We start from the raw sequence: 10,233 nt of genomic DNA on the forward strand, positions 1-10,233 counted from the left end.
AGCTCAGAAAGTTGCTCTATACTTCAGTGTTTAATGCATCTTAGCTCCATACTTAAGTGTTTAATGCATCTTAGCTTTATTATCTTAGCAAATTTCTCTCCAAGCTCGCTTATCACCAGGGATGAAATTCAGGCTGCTCTTTCCTTGAAGTCCCACTACAGGGACAAAGTGAGGCAGGGGAAAGTTCTTGGACTGCTGCTTCTCTTTCTAGGACATCACAAATGGCCCAACAGCCCTCCTGCCAAATTCAGAGCCAGCAGTCAATAGTATTTCCCTTTTATCTTTTTTAAAACAAGGTCCTAGGGGCGCCTGGGTGGCTCAGTCGGCTAAACGTCCGACTTAGGCTCAGGTCATGATCTTATCCGTGAGTTCGAGCCCCACATCGGACTCTGTTGTTGCCAGCTCAGAGCCTGAAGCCTGCTTCAGATTCTGTGGCTCCATCTCTCTCTGACCCTCCCCCGTTCACGCTCTGTCTCTCTCTGTCTCAAAAATAAATATTAAAAAAAAATAAAAAATAAATAAATAAAACAAGTCCTTAAAAGAAATATTGACTTCTGAATTGTACACAATAGGGCTCTAATGGGTGTTTGTTAAAGGGAGCATTCCATGTGTAGAAAGGGCTTGCTTTGAGCTGTATCTCTTTTAGTCTCATGTTCCAGGCTCAATGTGAGGTAAGACGAGGCTGGGAAAAGTATGTCAAAATTCAGTGTGTTATATAACTCTCAAGAGGTGGACCACAGAAAACTGAATGCTGACAAATTCATAGAAACAGAATAGAATGGTGGTTGCCAGGGCCTGAGGGTGGGGGAAATGGAGAGACATTGGTCAAAGCGTACAAATGTTTAGCTTTAAGATGATTAAGTTCTGGGGCTCAGTATTCACTGTGGTGACTATAGTTAATAATATGTATCGTATACTTGAAAAGTTGCTAAGAGAGATCTTAAACGTTCTTACCACACAGAAAAAAAAAATTGTAATACTGTCAGGTGATGGATGTGCTAACTAAATCTTACCATGGTCGTCATTTTGCAGCATACATGGGTATCAAATCATAATACTGAACACCTTACACTTACACATTATATGTCAATTCTATATCTCACGAAAGCTGGGAGATCGAGGAAGGTGTGCTAAGAATGCTTCACAGGTGGGCCAGCAAGTTGTGATCCAATTTCCGAATTTATTGATTGCAAAATCAGTTTCTTTGTGTAACGTCTTTTAGTGACCGGTTCTCATTTCTGACTTGTTTCACCTTGGTTAGAGCCTATGAATCCTTCATATGTGTGCTTAAAGTCTTGTGCTGAATGAGAAAAAAAAAAAAAAAAGCTTGCCGCTGGAAGATTCTAAAAATGGGCGGGAGAGATCCTTCAAGTATATATTAAGCATGATTGGAAGTCCCACAATGCAGGTGACACGAATTGGAAATAACAAGGAAGCGTGTCAAGTGGAAAAACCATGGGTTAATTCTAATCTTCCCATTGTGCCAGCTCTGAGGCGTCACCAGAAATAGCTGTGGGTCCTGGAAGCTGTGGTCATAGTCTGAATATGCCATGAACACGGGAGGAAATGGGGATGAGGAGGCCGGTTATGCCTCATTCCCTTCCAGCCCCCCTTACGTACACAGGAAGTAATAGCCAGGACTGTCATCTTTTAGGACAAAGGATGATGATGTAAAAAGAGTCTGAAACATAAAGATTGCAGATGATCATCCATAAGTCATGTAAACTGACTGCTTGACCCTTCATCTGATTTACTTTTTAAACCTGAACATCTCATTGTGTGACTTCCTTGCCTGTATATCCCCTTCTGTGCCCTGAGAATGAGACACACTCTTTTTCCCCAGCTAGTCTTCGGGGACCCCGAGTTATTTTTGAATGGTTCTAAATCCAGTTTAAACACAGAAAAAGGGAAGGTCTTAGAAAACAAGTATTTTTGTTTGGTTTCCTTTTTTACAAAAATAGAATACATCAAGGTAAGCTAAACAATGGACTTAAGAGATCCCTTTCAGATCATGTTCATTCTGATAACGTAAAAGTTGGCGACTCTTATGCCCTCACTTTGATGCTGATGTTTGTACATGTAATAATACATTTAAATAGTTGGTGTTTGTTAGCTATTCTTATGCATAATTTCATCAACCACTTTTTAAAAACATATTTTCCCTTACATTTGGAACATCTTTCACTAACCATCAAGTTAATAAATTGAAGGTTTTGAAGTTTTCTTCATAAATGTCATTAAATTTTAAATAATTGCTTTCATATATACATCCCTTTAGGATTTTCAGAATACTATTAAAATAGTTGCTTTTGATAGATATCGTATTCAAGGCAGTAGCACCTAATGTGTTTTTAACATCTGAATTCTTGCGGAGTAATTTTCTGGATTATTTCCCTTTCATTCCTTTGAGAATTTATACAGGCAACCCGTGCTTTGTATGTGTTGTGTTAACTGCAACTCATTTGTATCGGAACCGTGAGGAGTGAGGGCTGCTTTATGTTTGTTTGTTTGTTTGTTTGAACCTCATCAGGGTTCAAACATCACTTTTGGGAGACTAGAACACCTTGGTATTCTGATAGTAGTGTCGTTTTTCTCTAAAATTATTGAGAAATTATTGAGATTGCCTTTTACAGACGTATATTTCCTCTGTTAGTACCAGCCGCTGGCGATGCTTCCAGTGCAGGACAAACACAAAAGGATCTCTGTGCAGCTCAATGTTCCCACCAAGTTGTTCGGCTAGAATTCTGGTCCTTGGTCCAGTTCTTCCCAGCGTTCATGAAAAGAGCAAGGAGAATCCCCTAAGTGACCCGTTGTGTCCCACATGGTCTTGCGGGTTCCCAGCCACTGATGTAGCAGCCAACTATTTTCAAGGAGTCTGGTGAACCTGTACCACTATCCCCAGACCCTCCTTAGCAGTAACCTGACACCCGTGTCAGCATGTGCCCCAAACTCACCCATGCTCGACTCCCTAGTTCCCCCCATCCCTGGCCCTTGGCAATTTATTCATCTGTACTGAGAAAAATGGAAGATACTATTAGTGTGTACCTCATAGGGTTGTTTCAAGGGGGTAATGAAATGCCTACAGTGCACTTTGTGTTTTGCAAACACACAGTAATTATTCAGTGTTAGCACTTATTATTGTCCCATAGAGGATAATTCTGAGGCTTGAAGCCCTACTCTTAGGAGACATTAACTTTCACTTTTCAAGAGCCTTTGAAGCCTCCATTCTAATCTGACCTGGGCCACTGTATCAGTTTCCTGTAGCTGCTGTAACAAATTACCATAAATTTGGTGGCTTAAATTAGCATGGATTGATTACCTTATAGTCTGGAGGTCAGAAGTCCAACAATCCAGGAGCCAGTAGGGCTGCGTTCCTCCAGAAGGCTCGAGGGGAGAACCCATTTCCCTTCCTTGTTCAGCTTCTAGAGGCTCTGATCTTCCTTGGTTTGTGGCCCTTTCCTTCATCTTCAAAGCCAACAGCACAGCATCTTCACATGTCCTCCTTTGTCTCTGTGCACCTGCTACCATGATCCTATCTCTTGACCTATGACCCTGACACTGCTGCTTTTCTCTTCTCGGGAACACTGGGCCCACCTTGATAGCATGATAATCACCCCATCTCTCCATCACAAGATCACAGGTTTGGAACATGAGGATGTAGCCATAATTGGGGGTCCATTATTCCACCTACTAGTGCCACTTTTCAGATTTAATCTGATTTCTCATTTTTAATATAACCCAAATACTAGGTGACACTGAAGTGTTGAACTCAGCCAACTCAACTCTCAAAGCCATTCCTTGCTAGGGTTGTTTACACATTATCAGGTATCAGAAAGATCCAGACAAGAACTCTGGCAGATGTTGTGAGTTGGCTGATCCATCACCCATTTCTAACACTTTTCTCCTTTTATTTCCTCTACTCAAAAGTCTAGGGGTACCTGGGTGGCTCAGTTGGTTAAGCATCCAACTCTTAATCTCAGCTCAGGTCATGATCTCACGGTTTGTGAGTTTGACCCTGCATCAGACTCTCTGCTGTCAGTATGGAGCCCACTCCATATACTCTGTCCCATTTCATGCTCTCTCTCTCTCTCTCTCTCTCTAAAAAATAATAAATAAATATTTTTTAAAAAGTCCATACTTCCTTGGAATGGCCAAGCAGCACAGTTTTTGCCAATCAGATATAAGTAAAAATCTGTTGTGAATTTTGAGAAACTTTGCTTGCATCATTAAAAAGGACATATATCTCCCTTTTGGGGGATGTAAATCTGATAGTTGGAGCTTCAGCAGCCATCTTGTAATTATGAGGAAAAAGCAGGGCTAGGGAATCACAGAAACATTGGCCCTTCCATTGTTGCATTACTGACACAACTTCAGTAACCACACTAGCAACTTCTGTTATGTAAGAATAAGTCAACTCATATTTTGTCTAGCCACTGTATTTAGGTTCTCTGTTACTCGTGGTTGACCAAACATAATACCAGCTTAAAAAAATTACCTAGCCTAACCATAAATGCCTCATCCCGCAGAAGCCATATGGAAACCTGACAACAGTGGGAATAAACACTAATAATATTATAATGGATAATGAACTTATGCTATTATATGATGATTTTTAGACTTATTAATGGAAAACCCCTCTTTTGAGTGAAATGAATAACTTCACAGAACCAGAATCAAATTGTTGGCTAATGTAAGCTGGCCAAGGAGACCTTGCCAAGTATTTTTCTTTTCAAAAACATCTCCCATTCTTGCTTTTAATCTTAGCTCCTGCTTGTCCTTAAACTCCTTATTTCTGTAATAAATGATAATTTTCTGCCTCTGTTTATACTAGACTTGGTTTACTTATTTTCTCACTAGTGTTTTTTTGGGGGGTCGTTGAATTTTGTTCCTTTCAGTTCTGAAACGTCAAGGTTCTGTATCACTGCAGAAGAAAAACCTTTGTTTTTAAAAGCTAAAATACTTCTCTCAGAGGGGTTTTCCAGAAGAACTGAGTGGTGTACTCAGGAGTGCAAATTAGAGGGAAACCCCTTAGCTTCTCTTATCCCCCAATGGCAGCCAGTTTCCATGAAGCGTTGATTACAGACTCCATAAAAGTATGTGCCCATCTTCTGACCTCTGAAGACACAGACAATAAGCCAGAAGGATGCATAATCAGCAGCATGTATATAGGATTATGTGGAATGTGGGATGCTTAGTGAGAACCAGAAAAAGTAGAGAGAAGGTAAGAGAAAGAGGTTCAGTTGTTAGCCGGTCTTAGCAGAAGATTTAGTCTTTATAGAAAACTCTACAGTCTTATCTGAAACACATTAGTGGTGCATCTGGATGACTCAGTGGGTCGGGCTCACAACTCTTGATTTCGGCTTGGGCCATGGTCCTAAGGTTGTGGGACTGAGTCCCGCATAGCGTGGAGCCCTCTTAAGATTCTCTCTTTCTTCCTCTGCCCCTCTCCTCCACTTGTGCTCGCTCTTTATCTTTAAAAAAAAAAAAAAAATTAAAAGTAAGTAAATAAATAAAGTAAAACACGTTAGTTAAATTATTAGAACTGTTCCCAATGTAATTCTTTAATGCTAGAAAACTCGTAGAAAATTCTATAATTTTAGGTATTTCTACCCTGAAATACATACATATATACATATACATATGTGTGTGTGTGTGTGTGTGTGTGTGTGTAATTTTAAGATGCTGTAGATTTTATAAAGCACCATCAATTTAAATGCAGCTTTTGTGTGTGTAAGGAAAAAAAGCAAATCACCTTGAATGGACAAACCAATTCTTACACAGACTACTTTCGGAGAGACTTAAAGTATGCAAAGCAAAGATTTTGGTCTTTGAAGGAAAGTCATTCTTTTGGCTCCTTCAGGAGAGATCCGAGCTCAGATTCCTCACTTGGAATGTGAGGAATGGGGGTGGGGTGTTGGGGGGTTGCTAGGGAGAAAGGCCAGGAGAATTATGAGAAAAAAAGATCAGATCCCAACTTGGTAGATACTTACAACAAATGTAAAACTTGGTTGTCTTCAGAGAACAATAGAATTTCCTGAACAGGTTTTACTTATCCTGGTTCATTTGAAGATATTGTGAAAAGATGAAGACCTTTTATGGCTCATGGGAAAACACCCAGGATAATCAGGAATGTAAGTTTGGGTTCTAACTTTACAACTAATTTATGGTGTGACAGGAGCACATTATTTAAGCTTCCTGGCCTATAATATTCTTTTGGAAAGTTAACACAATAGACCTTTGGTCTCCCACAAAATATCGGAGCCACCGGGAGCATAGAGATGGATTTCTTCAGGATTATACAGTGAGTTATGGGCTGGAGTGAGACAGGGGAGGTCCCCCCCTTGCAACAGAGTGGCCTCAAGGCCTTGGCTGGTGAAATGCAACTACTGGGGCCGGGGGCAGCAGGTGCTGGGGGCAGGAGATGGCACCAGACACCTACCACCAATCTTCGAGCTCCTTAAAGACAGCCCACCAGGCAAAGGGGCTGATGAGGAGTGAGGGCAAAACCCTGGGAAGACCATGAAGACTAGCAGAGGCTGGGGGCGCCTGGGCGGCTCAGTCGGTTAAGCATCCGACTCCTGATTTCGGTTCAGGTCACCGTCTCACCATTTGTGAGTTTGAGCCCTGCATGGAGCTCTGCGCTGCCAGCGTAGAGCCTGCTTGGGAATCTCTGTCTCCCTTGCTCTCTGCCCCTCGCTCTCTCTCTCTCTCAAAAATAAACATTAAAAGAAAGAAAAAAAAAAAACTAGCAGAGGCTGAAAGTAGTGAAGCACCTCCCTTTCCAAACTGCGTGACAAGGACAGGTGGTGAAAGCCAAGTGGTCAGTTTGTCTCTGCCTTTAAGCCTTAGTTTCCTGCCTATCCTGTCTTCATGGTTTGCTCTGAGGCACCAGTAAGCATGTTAACCTCATCCAGTCTGCTATGTGATAGAGCAGTGTGCAAGGAGAGTTTTAAGATTGCAAAGTGGCCAAAATGTGAGAAAATATAACAAACTGAATGTAGGAGGGGTGTGTGGAATCTACATATGCAAATGGAATGAATCTTAAAATAGCAAAGAGGGGTACCTGTGTGGCTCAGTCCGTTAAGCATCTGACTTTGGCTCAGGTCTGACTTCAGCTCAGATCATGATCTCACAGTTCATGGGTTCGAGCCCTGCATCTGACTGCTATCAGCACAGAGCCTGCTTCAGATCCTCTGTCCCCTTCTCTCTCTACCCCTTCCCCACTTGTTCTCTCTCTCTCTCTTTCAAAAAATAAATAAACCTTTCAAAATAAAATAGAAGAATTATGGAGAAGAAAGATTTATCATAGAACACAAGCTTATCAGTGTCCCATGCCAAGCAATCAACGGTGATCACATGTTTTCTACTTACAAATAAATAGACTTAAGAAGGATCCTTTAGAACATAATCTAATCATAGAACAGGACCTTTTGTTCTCATTCTAGAATGGTGTTTGTTCAAAATATAGGTCACACTCACAAGTGTGTCATAAAATCAATTAGTGGGTCATGCGTAGCAACTTTTCTCTCTGATAGAGTAAAGTAGAAGATATCGGATTATATCACACAAAGTAAGTTCTGTGAACTTGAGTTTCAGGTGGGTGTGTGCTTGTGTGTGCTGGGGCATGATGTAAAATATAGTTTTTACTATGGGAAACTGTCAATAAAAATTAAAAAAAAAAGATCCTGGTGTGACATTACATGAGGCTTTCAGAAATTTGGGGGCAAACTCTGAGTTATGGGTTGAATTGTACTCCTCAAAAATATACATTGAAGCCCTAACCCCCAAGACGTATGAATGTGACCGTGTTTATATATAGTGTCTTTGCAGACCTAACATAGGTTGATACAGTAGGGAACAATTTAAACATAACGGGGATTTCACATTTGATTATGTACAATTTATTCTGGAAGAAACCCTAAAAGAGTGCATAAAACTGCACTGGCAGAATCGAACTGCGTAAGAAAACTCAAACTACAGGCACGCACCTCAGACACCTACCTGAGCCACATCAGTTCACTGTGTATTAGGATCCGTCCTCATTCGTGTCTGTCATTGCACCTTACCTGACTGATTTCAGAAAACTTTCTTTCTATAACATGACACTAACTCCCAAGCTACAACCCCTTTCACAAGCAAAGTTCATCTTTGTCAAGGTAAAGTACCGTGTTTATTGTAGTATTCATGCGTGTCTTATCCATTTCACGTGTGTGAAACTGTGCTACTGTTTTTAGCAGGCTCTCCTTTTTGTAAATGCACCAATGACGTGTGTGAGTTTTGCGCCCCAGTCACATTTGTCACTTAAGCCCCGTGGTTGTCACTGTGGGATTTTGCAGGGCACGGTGATTTTTAGGAATGCTATGTTGTGTCATAGCAGAACTGAGTGTATGGTATTAAAACTGTGATAATGGATGAGATCATCCAGTGGGTGAGTAGAGAAGAGGGCAAGGGTTGAGTCCAGGGGCACTCCAGCCTTAACAGATAGAAAGGAGGAGCCAGTGAAGGAACCATTTTGTGAGATAGGAAGAAACTCAAGAGACATGGTGTTCTAGAAGCCAAGTGAAGGCAGTGTTTCAAGGAAAGGTCTAATCAATTGCATCCAGTGCTGCAGAGAAATCAAGAAACAAGAGCACTGACTGAGAAGTCACCACTGAATTTAGTAATTTGGTGGCAGAGTGGGGAAAAGCCTAACTGGAGAGAATATATTTTTTGAATAATCATGAAATAAATTTTATTTGATTTTAACACAAGTCTTTTTCAAGTGAGTTCTGCCACTAACATGCACATTTATGTCTTGTATGGTGTCTCATAGAGCAAGTTCTGCTTACAATTTTTAGTATCGCTATGGAGTCCCTCCTAAAGGTCTGACAGTGGGGCAGAAGCACTGTTTAAGGGAGCAGATTCTACAATTAAGACAGACTTTGTTGTACATTTCAGTGTCACTACTTACTAGTGATCTGACGTAAGCCTTACTTCAGATTTGCAAAGTGAGGTTCATATCCTACCGTGGTCATTGTCAGGACTGGGTAAGGGAAGTGCTTAGCATGGCATCTGACATAAGGATGCCTCATAAATGCTATTATTAATGTTTTTTTTTTACAATGATCTATGTAATGTTTGGCCTTGAATTTACAATGAAGTTGGGGGGATAAGACACAAAAAAATTAAATAAGCATAAATGAATAGAACCAAAGTAACCAGGGAAAGTGATACTTCCAACAGGACTGAAAGGAGGAAGAGCAGTGAGAAGGGTCCCCTGGGCTTGCTGTGCACTGCTACTCTGTAAAACCATAGCCACATGTCCTTGGTTGGTCCTCATACCACACTGTGATGAGGCATTCTCCCCAGCCCAAGCGTGAGAAGACCAACACTCTAGTAGGCTCATACCCTCCTCCAGGTCCCCGGTTAACAGGAGTGAGTGAGCTCATCTCAAATCCACGCTTGCGGAGACAGAGTGGAGCAGCAGAGAGGTACGGGGCTACGTCTCCACTCTCCGCCATATGCAAACACTAACAAGACAACAAAACAAAACCTGTGGCAAGCAAAGCTTCATTTTAGCCTGATATTTCCTCTAAAGAACGACATCTAAGAAACAAACCCAAGGGAAGCCTGTGGCATATTCTTACCCTGGACCTTTTCTTCTTCTGGTAGGGTTAATCATATGGTGGAGCAGAGTTCCAGGGAAGGCACGGAAGGAGGACAGGTGGAAATGAACAGCAAGTGTGTATAAAGGGGTGCTTACAGGAGACAAACACCGTGGTGTCTATTTCCCAACCTGGCTGATCCACACATTTACTCTGCAGTGGACGGTGTACCTGTAGTCCTGGTTGCTGTGTGGCTCCTGTTGGGGTAACTAATGGGGGGGGGCAGGTATTTGGATTTTAGGATATCTCCAGACTAGTTGAGCCTCTCAACTCAAGCTGGCAGAACATGGGTGACTGGTGCCCTGCAGCGTGTGGTTCAAGGAGTGGCTTATATCTCTCTCCTCTCATTGGCCATTAAGGGTTCTTAAAGTGCTTCCTTAAGCAGAGAGTAGAGTCTAACTGGAAAAGATAGGCTGTGCCCCTGGGCATCATGTTAGCTAATTGTGAAGCTAGACGCTCAGTCTCCCCATGTACTCTCAGTGGGTAAAGGCCATGGCCTTGAAGGATAAACCCATGACAGGTATGTTTTGATGGGCCGAGGGAAAATGGAACATGAAACTTTGTAGAGCTCCGTGGGACTTGGAAGGAG

At 41.8% G+C, this 10,233-nt stretch overlaps 1 long non-coding RNA gene across 1 annotated transcript in view; it reads left to right on the forward strand.

Moving 5' to 3' along the window:
* The window catches only part of LOC113598664 (uncharacterized), a 46,166-nt gene that overhangs the window by 13,382 nt on the left and 22,551 nt on the right, over positions 1 to 10,233 (forward strand). The gene's annotated exons all lie outside the window — the stretch shown is intronic.

This window comes from Acinonyx jubatus, chromosome B2, assembly GCF_027475565.1.
Source record: "Acinonyx jubatus isolate Ajub_Pintada_27869175 chromosome B2, VMU_Ajub_asm_v1.0, whole genome shotgun sequence".
NCBI classification, from domain to species: domain Eukaryota; kingdom Metazoa; phylum Chordata; class Mammalia; order Carnivora; family Felidae; genus Acinonyx; species Acinonyx jubatus.